This window comes from Heloderma suspectum, chromosome 4, assembly GCF_057233095.1.
Source record: "Heloderma suspectum isolate Gila_16-S chromosome 4, 16-S_ref, whole genome shotgun sequence".
Taxonomy (NCBI): domain Eukaryota; kingdom Metazoa; phylum Chordata; class Lepidosauria; order Squamata; family Helodermatidae; genus Heloderma; species Heloderma suspectum.
In genome coordinates this window covers 126,527,918-126,540,845 of record NC_139461.1, presented here as the reverse complement: position 1 = coordinate 126,540,845, position 12,928 = coordinate 126,527,918, and the positions used below count along the sequence as shown (strand labels likewise).

The window sequence follows — 12,928 nt, the reverse complement described above, 5'->3', positions numbered from 1 at the left end:
ATGGTGGCCGCATCTGCGGCCGCCATTCGCTTCTTCATTATAGCCGTGATAGTGTACATAAATAATTACGTAGCTTATCATTGCTAACACAGGGACGCCATTTGCGTCACTGTGGAGGCCGTGATAGGCTACGTAAGTATTTACGTAGCCTATCACAGCAAAAAACAACAACAGCAACAGACACAAATGGCGGCTGCTATGGCAGCCGCCATTTGCGTTCCCTTTTCTTTTGCCGTTTTAGCCTACGTAAATATTTATATAGGCTATTACAGCGAAAAGAAAGGGAACGCAAATGGCTGCTACCGTAGCTGCCTCCATTTGCGTCTGCTGGTTTTTTGTTTTGCCATGATAGGCTACGTAAATATTTACGTAGCCTATCATGGTAAAATACAGGGACGCAAATGGCGGCTATGGCAGCCGCCATTTGCGTCCCTGCAGGCTGCCCAGCAGCCGGATGTCTGGCTGCGGGCGGCCCCGGCTGGCGGCTCCGTGGAATCTCCATGGAGCGGAGCTGGCCAGACAGAATTTTGTGGGGAGGGATGGAGTGCCTCCCCCATACCGCAAATGTCACCCTTCGAAAAGGTAAGTAACTTTCGTACATCCCTACATTTGTGTCTGTATTTGTCCCAGCAATAAGCTAATGGCAGCTGTCATTAGCATATCGCCTTGTATAGGGAGCCAGAGAGCCGCTCAGCCAACTTCCCTGGATGCGGAGCAGCTCCCAAGAATTTCGAGGGGCCCTGAGCGGCACAGATGGCCCCTCTATGACCCCCCCTGGACTGGAAAGTGAGGGGTTTGTACATCACTAGCAAACATACTGTCTGGACAGGGAAGGTCTGAAGTGAAGCCATAACCACTTTCAGTAAATGTGGATACATAGTTTCACTTCAGTCCTTTCCAGAGCATCACTACACCAGCCTAAAATCCTGCATTTAAATCGGGGCTTCCTGCTTCTGTTTTAAATGCAGGATCATGACCTACTTCCTTTGCACATGCTTCCCCTGCTTTCCCCCCTTGTTTCCCCCCTAATCTGAGTCTTCCATATGTTTTATTATACAGCTGCTAGATGGCGTTGTGGTCTAGCTCCTCTTATCGCGGGTTTTCCTCTTTTCATGAGGGAACTCAAATGCTGTAATCTGATAGCTCATGGAATCAAAGTCATTTTGTGTGGGAGATGCCTTGGAGGTTAACAACATTATCTAAAGGATCCACACAGTTCTGTGAGTAATTAATCTCAATAGCACGATAAAAGCTTCGTGTGAAGAAGCCCTCAGTCAACACATGGAAGTCAGGGGTATGGGGGAAAAGGCTGGTTTGCCATGCTTACAATTGTCAAATGCCTGAATAGGGCTCTTTTGTATTAAAATGATAGCTGAGCTGAGATTTCTCAAAAGACAATTTTGTGAGAAAATGGCTGAGATTCTCTTTTTCTCACCCTCCTAGAAAAAAAGAACTCACTTTGTAGCATTTCCTCCAACTATTTTCCATCATGTTTTGTGCAACTCTCATCCCCACCCCACCCCTGCCACACACACACACACACACACACACACAATTATTCATGGTCCAGAGCATTGTAGAGCAGGGGTGGGCAGAAGGTGGACCTCCAGATGAACTTCATTTGCCATGCTGGCAGGGGCTTCTGGTCAGGAATGCTGGGAGTTGAAGTCTTCTCTTTTTTAAAAAAATACTTTTTATTCTATTTTTTATCTTTATAAATGAAATAAACAGTACCAACAACCTAATCAATAACTACAATTTCCCAACCATACAGTATTCTTAGGAGGACACAGAAATAATGAAAGGGAAAAAAGAAAACAGAAGAAGGAGATGGAAGAAGAAAGCATGAAAAAAAAGTTATTTAAAAGGATTAAATTTAAACTCCATTACACAAAAACTTCAAATCCCATTCTACTTAAAATTATACCTATAACATTGGCAATATTACAATTCAATACAGCATAAATAATCAGCTTTATATTTCAATATCATATCATCAGTCTTGTAGCAAGGAAGCAGGCAGGCCTAAAATTCATTTCCAGTAACCATATGTTGCCCTTCAGCTAACATATAATAGTAAAGTTTAACAATTTAACCAGCCAAAAATCTTACTAACCAATCTCATAATAATGCTAATAATAGTAATAAAAAAGGAAGGAGATTAAAAAGGAGAAAAACTTACAACAATCACTAATGTATTTTGTACTAGATATATAAATGAGTGTGCACATTTCTATACACCCTCAAACAGTAAATTTAAGTATAGTGTATGATATCCATTTTAAAAAGAAAGGATTTAAAGAAAAGAGAGAAAGAAAAGAAAAAGAAAAAAAGACAGAAAAAAAAAGGACGGATATAAATATGAGAAATTATCTCTGGCCTAGCCTGAATCTTACAGACTAAACAGTCAGTTAACAAAACAATGTTTGTAGATTCCAGTTCATAGGGCTGGGAAAGAAATCTCATGCAATTTTCCATTTAGCCACGCCTCCGCCATTTCATGATTTAGAAACTTCTTCATCTGGCCTTCAGAAAAAATGCAAAATGTAGCAGGATATTTTAAGTGATATTGTAAGTTCATTTGTTTTGCCATATTTTTCGCTGTGCCGAATTGCCTTCTTTTCTCAGCAACTTCTTTGGTGTAATCCCGAAACAGCATAACTTTATCTTGTTTCCAAAAAAGATTTACGCCCTCTCTTGCCAAAAGCAGGATATATTTTTTTTGTGGAGATTCTTGCAACATGGACTATAATTGTATAACCAGTCCCTTCGGCATTTGACACATGGAGTGCCTGCTCAATATCAAATGAATAACCAGATGGCACAGGGAGTATCTCATGCAGGAGCTTATCTACAAAAGTAGACAAATTTACATCAGTAGGTAAACCTTTAATACCAATGATACATTCATTTGCCCTGCGCGCAAAAGCCTCCAGTTGAGAAATTCTGACAGAGAAATTGTTGAAAAAAGCTTGTGATGTAGTCTCATTCCCTGTAGGGGTGGGTGGATCACTTACCTGGTTCCGTTCCTGGGCATCTGCTGGGGGGGGGAGGTGATCCCTCCCTCCCCCCAGAATCCTCTCCGGCTGGCTCTGCTCTGCAGGGAGTCCGCAGAGCCGCCGGCTGGCTCTGGCCACTGTCAGACTTCCGGACGCAGCCGGTCTGCGAATGCAACTGGCGTCCGGTGTAGGGGACGCCATTTGCATCCCTGCCGTTGGCCATGATTGGCTACGTAAATATTTACGTAGCCTATCATAGCCAATGGCAGGGACACAGATGGCGTAGCGGATGCCATTTGCATCCCTGCTCTTTGCCGTGATAGGCTGCGTATATATTTATGTAGCCAATCATGGCCAACGGCAGGGGCGCAAATGGCATCCCCTACACCGAACACCATTTGCGTCTGCAGACCGGCAGCGGATGAAGATGGCGACCTGGACCAGCCACTGCCAGGTAGGCTTCGTCCCAGGGGGGATGGCGGGGGATGGCGGGGGGATTAGTCCATTCCGCCACGGACTCCAGGGGGCTGGTTTCCAAAGAATCTGGACTCATTGGAGTCTGTGGCAGATTTCTCCACCATCCCTAATTCCCTACCACCCGATCTTGCAGCTCGTTAACCTTTGCCTCCATTTTTTGCCAAGAAGTGTTGATTAAATCCACAGGCCCTTGCAAGGCAGTGATGGAATTTTTAATTGTATCCACCCTCTTAGCCTGTTCAGCAAATTGCAAGGACAAAGTTTTTATCAGAGCAAGTAACTCCTCTGTATTTTTGCTTCTCGGTGCCTTTGCCAAGGGCGGGGGGGGGGGTAGGCAGAGATACTTTTTTTTTTGCCTTGATGTAGCCATCCTTCATTTCAAACAGATCTTGCAGGTCCTCAAATATTGTTGATATTTCTTCATCCATTCCTCAAATATTGTTGGTGTTTCTTAATCCATAGACTACAATGGAGCACATCAGCCTTAATTTCTCCTAATTAGATAGGAGGTTCAAAACTAGAGATGTACAAAAGTGACTTCCCTGTTCGCAGATTATGTTTATGGTGGGGGGGGAGGCATTCCGTCCCTCCCCCCAGAATCCTCGACGGGGAGGAAGGCGCTCCGTTCCTCCCCCCCGGAATCCTCGAATGGCCGGCTGTGCTCTGCGGCAGCTCCACAGAGCAGCTGGCCAGGCCCAGCCAGGCCAGAGCCGTCCCCAGCTGGATTTCCGGCTGCGGAGGGCTGTGGGTAAAAAACACACAAAACCCACGTATGCAAATGGTGGCGGCTATGGCAGCCGCCATTTGCGTTCCTTCTTTTTGGCCGTCTTAATCTATGTAAATATTTACATAGAGTATGACGGCGAAAATAAAGGGGAACACAAATAGCGTAGCGGGCACTATTTGCGTCCCTTTTTGATTCCCTGTTTTAGCCTAAGTAAATATTTACGTAGGCTAAAACAGCGAATCAAAAAGGGATGCAAATAGCGCCCGCTACGCTATTTGCATTCCCCTTTATTTTCTAGGGGTGGATGAAAGTCACTTACCTGTCCTCGAAGCTTGTTCGCGGTGGGGGGGAGGCGCTTCGCTGCTCCTGCCGTGAAATTCAGGCCGGGGGGGAGGCTTCCCGCCTCGCCCGGCTGAAATTCAGGCCGGGGAGGAGGCGCCTCGCCTCGCCCGGCCGCGAACTCCATTTTCCGCGAACTCCATCTGCAAAGTCAGCCGTGATAGGCTACGTTAATCGTCACGTAGCCTATCATGGGTGACTTAAAAAAAAAAAAAAACGCGTACGCAAATGGCGGCCCCCATAGGGAGCCGCCATTCGCGTTCCTTATTTGGTCGCTGTAGTCTATGTAAATCTTTACGTAGACTACGGCGAAAATAAGGGCAACACAGCGTTGCCCTTATTTTCGCCGTAGTCTACTTAAAGATTTACATAGACTACAGCGACCAAATAAGGAACGTGAATGGCGGCTCCCTATGGGGGCCGCCATTTGCGTACACGCTTTTTTTTTTTTTAAAGTCACTCGTGATAGGCTACGTGATGATTAACGTAGCCTATCATGGCTGACTTTGCAGATCTAGCCGTGATAGGCTATGTTAATCATCACGTAGCCTATCATGGGGGCGTTTTTTTTTTCTTTTATTGCAATGGCGGCGGCGGCAGCCGGTCGAAAGACCGGCTGCTGCTCCCGCCCCGCACGAATACCCGCCGAACCGCCGGCTGGACCCACCGCCGGGAGGGACATTCGGCAAAGGTAAGTCCCGTCCCGGGGGGGTGCGGGGGGCAGGGGGGTGGAGAATTTCTCCCCGAAACTTGTTTGGGGGGCCAAACACGTTGGCGCTCGGCCCCCCGAAGTTTCGGGGAGAAATTCTCCGCCATCCCTATTATTTTCACTGTCATACTCTATGTAAATATTTATGTAGACTAAGATGGCCAAACAGAAGGAACGCAAATGGCGGCGGCTGTAGCTGCCATTTGCGTACGCGGGTTGTTGTTGTTTTTTTTAATCCACCCAGCCATGATAGTCTATGTAAAGATTTACGTAGCCTATCATGTCTTTTTTTTTTAAACCCACCCAGCCATGATAGGCTACGTAAATCTTTATGTAGCCTATCATGTCTTGTAAAAAACAACAACGACAAGACTGGAAATGGCGGTGGCGGCAGCTGGTTGGAAGACCAGCCGCGGCAGCCGCCACCGCTGCCACAGCCACCGCCGCCGCTGCCGCCCAGAAGATCCGCCCCAGGTAAGTCTCGTCCCGGGGGGGATCCGCGGGGGGGTGGCAGGCCATTCCGACACAGATTTCGGGGGGCTGAATGCACTGGCATTCGGCCTCACCAAGATCCACGGCGGAATTCTCTTCCATCCCTATTCAAAACAACTTTCAGCAATGATTAAGCTCTGGCAGACTAGCCATGGAGTCCAGGTCCCCTGCTACTACACAGAGAGAGGTATTCTTCCAAAACATCATCCAGATGCTGCTCCCACCTCCCCTTTTCATTCCAGGGGAGAGATGAAAAGGGTTTTCAAACTTTTAAAGAGATGTTTGAGACAGCGTCCCGTGGAATGCTGCAAGGGTGACATTGGCTCCAACTGGAATGGGAGTTGAAGTCTAAAACATCTCGAGATCTACTACTACTTTCTGCCCACCCCTTTGGCAGAGGATGGAAAATGGTAGCCAGACTGCCAACATAGTTGGTGTTAAGGATGTCAGAGAATTTCGCCAAGAATCTCAGGGAGGCTGAATGCCAGTGCATTCAGCCCCCCGAAATTGGTGGCGAAACGGTCTGCCCCCCCCGGGATGGGACTTACCTTGGGCAAATCTCCCTGGTGGCAGCAGCTCCGGCGGCGGTACAGCGGTGGCGGCTGCGGCGGCTGGTCTTCCGACCGGCTGCCGCCGCCACCATTTCCAGTAAAAAAAAAAAAATGTGATAGGCTACATAAAGATTTACGTAGCCTATCACAGCTAGATTTTTAAAAAATACCATGATAGGCTACGTAAATATTTACGTAGCTTATCACGGCTGAGTAAAAACAAAAACAAAAAACCGCGCGTACGCAAATGGTGGCACCCATGGGCGCCACCATTTGCGTTCCTTATTTTGGCACGTCTAGTCTACGTAAACATTTACGTAGACTATGGCGAAAATAAGGAGAACGCAAATAGCGTAGCGTCTACGCTATTTGCGTTCCCCTTATTTTCGCCATAGTCTACATAAATGTTTACGCAGACTAGACGTGCCAAAATAAGGAACGCAAATGGCGGCACCCATGGGCGCCGCCATTTGCGTACGCGCTGTTTGTTTGTTTTTTACTCAGCCGTGATAGGCTACATAAACATTTATGTAGCCTATCACAGCTGACTGCAAGGACGCAAACAGCGGTGGCTATGGCTGCCACCATTTGCAGACCCGGCTGGCCAGGATTCGCGGTGGGAGGGATGAGGCGCCTTCCCCCAGCCAGAATTTCAGGGGGGAGGGACGGGGCGCCTCCCCCCCACCTTGAATCACATTTCATCAAAAGGTAAGTGACTTTCATACATCCCTAGTAGGTGTTGCTGCCACTTGTATTGGCAGAAAAAGAAGTCACTGAAGACAAAGACGAAGATGAAGCAGCAGCAGCACTGGTTCTACTGCCACAGATAATGGTGAGCCCCACCTCTGACAAGCAGTTGGAGAATTTCTCTTCCTCCTGGTAAAATGGTCCCTACCCCAATTTCTCTCCACAGTTAGGATGAACAATTTCAAGAGGCCAATTGCACAGAGCTCCAAAATATTCCCCTCACATCAAAGCCCAGCTGTCAAGGGGAAAGAGTTCTGCCTTAGCCTGTTCTGTAGTGCTGTTCTCATATATGTTTCTGATTGTGGTCATATACGTTTCCAGTTTCAGCAGAATGGCAGTATTTGCAATTGCTACATTTGTTGGTACCTAGATTCGGTTCTGCTGCTTTTACTGTCTTGGAGTAAAATTGTCAGAGAATTCCGCCATGGATCTCAGTGAGGCTGAATGCCAGTGCATTCGGCCTCCCGAACTCTGTGCGGAACAGCCTGCCACCCTCCCATGCCCCCTGCGAATCCCCCCTGGGACGAGACTTACCTGGGGCGGATGTTCTGGATGGCGGCGGCTCCAGCAGCAACTCCAGTGGCATCGGCGGCTGGTCTTCCGAATGGCTGCCGCCACCATTTGCAGTCTGTTTCCCCCCCCCAATTCGTGATAGGCTACGTAAGTCTTTACATAGCCTATCATGAATTGGGAGGGGGGAAAAAGACAGACTGCAATGGCGGTGGCGACGGCAGCCATTCGGAAGACCAGCCGCCGCCACCGCCAAAGCCGCTGCTGGGTTTAAACCCTATCACATCTGGGTTAAAAAAAAATAAATGCCTACGCAAATGGCGGCTGCTATGGCTGCCGCCATTTGCGTTCCTTATTTTTGGCCGTCTTAGTCTACGTAAATATTTCCATAGACTAAGACGGCCAAAAATAAGGAACGCAAATGGCGGCGGCCGTAGCTGCCGCCATTTGCATATGCATTTTGTTTTTTTGTTTTTTTAACCCAGATGTGCTAGGCTACGTAAGTCTTTACATAGCCTATCATGGCTGAATACAGGGACGCAAACAGCAGCAGCTACAGCAGCCACCATTTGCGTCCCTGCTAGCCAGTGGCCGGATGTCCGGCTGCTGGTGGAGCTGGCCGGTGTCTCTGCGGAATCCCCGCAGAGCGGAGCCGGCCGGCCAGTATTCCGGTGGGAGGGACAGAGTGCCTCCCCCCCCAGCGGAACCCGGTGGAGCCAGGTAAGTGGGGTTTTGTACACCCCTATATTGGAAATACTTATTGAAGATGATCAGATGTATCAACCTACAATTCATGCTTATAAACATTTATTATAAATGAATAAATATGACAGAAGAGGCTTACAGCAAGAATGGAACAGGGAATTGTAACTAGGGCTGTGCAGGTACCCTCTGATCCCCCCTCACTGAGGTGGCAGTGAAGGTGAAGGCAGTGGCAGTGGCAGCAGCGAAAGCGGGAGTGACACGCCACTGCCACCTGCTGACGCCATCTCCTGAGGCCTGGGCATGCAGCAACTCTTCTTGCAGCGAGTCATCATTTTTAAAATGGCAACTTCCTGGAACTTCCAGGAGGTTGCCATTTTAAAAATGGCAACTCCCTGCAAGAAGACCAGTCGCCACATGTCCAGGCCTCAGGAGATGGCGGCGGCAGCGGGCAGTGGTGAAGACAGTGACAGCAGTGGTAGGTGGTGGTGATGATGGCTACGGTGAAGATGGTGAAAATGGCATGGCAGCAGCGAGGCAGCAGAAAAGGCAGCAGCACAGCAGCAGAGAAGGCAGCGGTGTCACGGTGGCAAGGAGAAGGTGGCAGTGGCAGTTGGGAAGATGGCTCAGGTAAGGACCTGGTGGCACCAGGGGGGGCTGGGCTGGGGGTGCGGAGCGACGAGCCAAAGCTCTGAAGAGCAGTGTGCTTCGGTAAGCCCCCAGGCCACTCTGGGCCTCTTTGTGCCCCTCTGTTTCACCTCAGAAGGGGCACAAAGTGGCCTGAAGTGGCCCCCCTTGACTTGGGGTTCAGGCCTTGGGCCAAAGCGGTGCACAGCCCTAATTGGAATGTCCTATTTTGCTTAATGAATGGACTGCCATTTTGGCATCTGTATCAGAAATTTCAGTGGATCTTCAGTTACGCCTTATTCAGCAAAAGCTCTTGTTTTGGGTCTATTGGATTCCACAATGTCTTTTTAGTAAAGGCTTGTCAAATTTGGCTAATTGTTGGAGGTGTTATGCAGTTAATGCTTCTTTTATTCATATGTTTGGGAAATGCCCAATGGCAGCCTCCTTTTGGGAGGAAGTGATTATACAGATACATTTTGTATTGGAAAGCTCTTTAATATTTACTGATGTAAATGTTCTTTTAAATTACTTACCTCCTTCTTGGAATGTAACCCATGGTCAGTGTAAATGGATTTTTCATGCCCTTTTGGTTGCTAAAGGATGGATACTACGATACTGAAATGATAAAAGCTCACTGCCTATAACAACATGGTAGGGATGTACAAGTCCCCTTACCTGGGCTCCGCAGGGGGCTCCGCCGCCGCCAGAGCCGTAGCCATAGCCGCAGCCAGGTAGGCTCCATTTCTTGGGGCTTTTGTGGGGTGGAGGGGCAAGGGGCTCTGTTCTGCCATGGATTCTGGGGGACTTTCACTGGAATTTGGCCCCCCTGGGATCCGTGGTGGAATTCTCTAACATCCCTAGATGGGACAGGCAGCAATCTGTAGCAGAGAATTATCAGCAGTCTCACCAAATTCCAATGTTTAGAAGTCTTTGGGGTAACATAAAGATAGTATAAAATGAATGAATGATTGCAGCATGTAGAATAGCCTCTAGAAACTTTATAATAAAAATCTGATCAGAATAGGGCATAAACTGACTCCGTTTCTTGCAGCTCTTTTGTAGCTGAAACCTGAAAGACATTGCTGCTATCTTTAAGGCAAGTTACAGAAACATTGAAAATCAAATATTTTAGATACAGGAAACTTATGTTTAAACATTTATTTTGTGTATCACATGCTGCAAATTATCCCTATTCAGTTGAAAACCTGATTTCCGCTTGCATGTCTACCAGTCCTGATTGATACTGATTAGCTTCTCTTGAAAAACACACATTCAGGTTTATGTAAAGCATAGGACAAGATAAAAATTAACATTTCATAAAATACAGACACACACACACACACCCTATATTCTACAGCAGACTTCCAGATGCTTTAGATTTATGTATGTATGTATGTATGTATTTGTCATATGTTACTTGGCTGATACACTGACAACAAAGGTCCGCATAGTTACTAGTCCATACTCCAGGAAATAAAGCCAGACTGCTCACTTGAGGGAATGATATTAAAGGCAAAACTGAAGTACTTTGGCCTAGGGATGTACGAAACACTTACCTTGCTCCATTCCGGGGCATCCGAGGTGGGGGGGAGGCGCTCCGTCCCTCCCCCTGGAATCCTCCCCGGCCAGCTCTGCTCTGCGGTGACTCCGCGGAGCCATTGGCCGGGGCTGGCCGCAGCTGGAATTCCGGCCATGGCCGGGCTGCCTTTCTTTGTGATACGCTATGTGAATACTTACGTAGCCTATCACGGCAAAGAGCAGGAACGCAAATGGCGGCTGGTGTAGTGGCCAGCATATGCGGCCGCAGCAGCCCAGCAGCGGCCGGGAGACCAGCTGGAGCTGCCGCCGCCACCGCTATGTACGCTCCGTCCGGGGGTGGGTTGCATGGGGTGATGGTGTCGGGAGGCCGTTCTAAAGAATCCAGCCTCACTGGAGTCCATGGCGGAATTCTCTGACATCCCTACTTTGGCCACATAATGAGAAGACAGGATACCCTGGAGAAGACGCTGATGCTAGGGAAAGTGGAAGGCAAAAGGAAGAGGGGGCAACCAAGGGCAAGATGGTTGGATGATATTCTGGAGGTGACGGACTCAACCTTGGGGGAGCTGGGGGTGGTGACGGCCAACAGGAAGCTCTGGCATGGGCTGGTCCATGAAGTCACGAAGAGTCGGAAGTGACTGAACGAATAAACAACAAAACTTGGCTCACCTCTTGATCTGGCTGCTTAATGCTGAATGATGGCCTGTGAGGAGGAGTGACAATCTGATCGGGATGGCAGAGAATTCCGCCACAGATTCCAGTGAGGCTGGATTCTTTAGAATCCGGCCCCCTGGAATCTGTGGCAGAACGGCCTCCTGCCCCCCTGCCCCCCGGCAGAATCCCCCCAGGATGGCACTTACCTGGGGCAGATGCAGCGGATTGGGCGGTGGTGGTTCCGCCGATGGTGGTGGCTGTGGAAGCAGCGTCTCCAGCGGCTGGTCTCCTGGCCAGCCGTGGTCGGTCTGCTGCCACCGCCATTTCCGTCCTTGCAGCCGTGATAGGCTACATAAGAATTTACGTATCCTATCATGGCTGAGCAAAAAAAAAACAAAAAACCCAGCATACGCAAATGGTGGTGGCTATGGTTGCTGCCATTTGTATTCCCTATTTTTCGCCAATTTATCTTATGTAAATATTTACGTAAGATAAAACGGTGAAAAAAAGGGGAACGCAACTAGCGTAGTGAACGTGCCTTTATTTTTCTCTCCACACCTCCCCCCAAAATTCTTCTCTGGACGGCTCTGCTCCGCAGAGATTTTGTGGAGCCTCTGGCCAGGGCCTCCTGCAGCTGAAAATCCCCCCACTGGGCAGCCTTCCTTCCGGAAAAAACAAACCTGTGTACGCAAATGGCGGCGGCTACAGTGGCCGCCATTTGCGTTCCCTTTTTTTTTTTGCAGTTTTAGCCTATGTAAATATTTACGTAAGCTATTATGGCGGGAAAAAAGGGAACGCAAATAGCATAGTGGGGGCCATTTGCGTTCCTTTTTTTCCTGACGTTTTAGCCTACGTAAATATTTACGTAGGCTAGAAGGTTGCAAAATAAAGGAATGCAAATAGCGTCCACTACGCTATTTGCATTCTCCTTTTTTTCACCGTTTTATCTTACATAAATATTTATGTAAGATAAATCGGCGAAAAATAGGGAATGCAAATGGCAGCAGCCGTAGCCACTGCCATTTGCGTACACTGGGTTTTTTGGGTTTTTTTGCCCAGCTGCGATAGTCTATGTAAATTCTTATGTAGCCTATCATGGCTGCAAGGACAGCACCTTGCACGGAACCACCGCCACCAGAATCGCTGCCACAGAATCTGCCGCATCCTCCCCAGGTAAGTGCCATCCCGGGGGGATTCCGCGGGGGGGCAGGGGGGGGCAGGAGGCCATTCCGCCATGGATTCCGGGGGGCTGGATTCTAAAGAATCTGGCCTCATTGGAATCCGTGGTGGAATTCTCTGCCATCCCTAAAGGTAAGTGACTTTTGTACATCCCTACAATCTGATGCAATATTCTCAGTTAAACATCTGAATTTGAGAAACAGTATACAAGCAAGTTATTTAATTGTAAAGAAATACATTAGATTATAAACATTAGATAATAAAATTCTTCTTTAGAGATGGTTGAATCTGTCAAATTCCGCTCAGTTTCGCATTTTTCCAACACTTAAGGAGCAATCCTATGATCCCTAGAATTGTCTGAGGGGACATAGGAGAGTGGGGATCCCCCACTTTGAGGTCAGAGAAAGCACTCCGACCTCAGGAGGAGGAGGAGGAGGAGATCTGCCCTCTCCCCTGCCCCCTCAGAGCTGGTGCAGAAAGAATCTGATGATTTTGCAGCTGAGTTCTACCAAAAAATAAAATAAAATAAGGTGCTTTTAAAGCATTTAACTAATTTGTTTAGTCTAATCTTCAACTAGGGCAAAGCTCCACCTTCCAGGGATAAGATGAGAACTGTGGTCATTCTTAAATCAGGAAAAGATCTAGCACACCCTGCTTCTTACCATTTTATATTGTT

At 48.1% G+C, this 12,928-nt stretch overlaps 1 protein-coding gene across 4 annotated transcripts in view; it reads left to right on the top strand.

Moving 5' to 3' along the window:
• LOC146347384 (uncharacterized) overlaps nucleotides 1–12,928 on the top strand; it is a 144,644-nt gene that overhangs the window by 62,782 nt on the left and 68,934 nt on the right. The gene's annotated exons all lie outside the window — the stretch shown is intronic.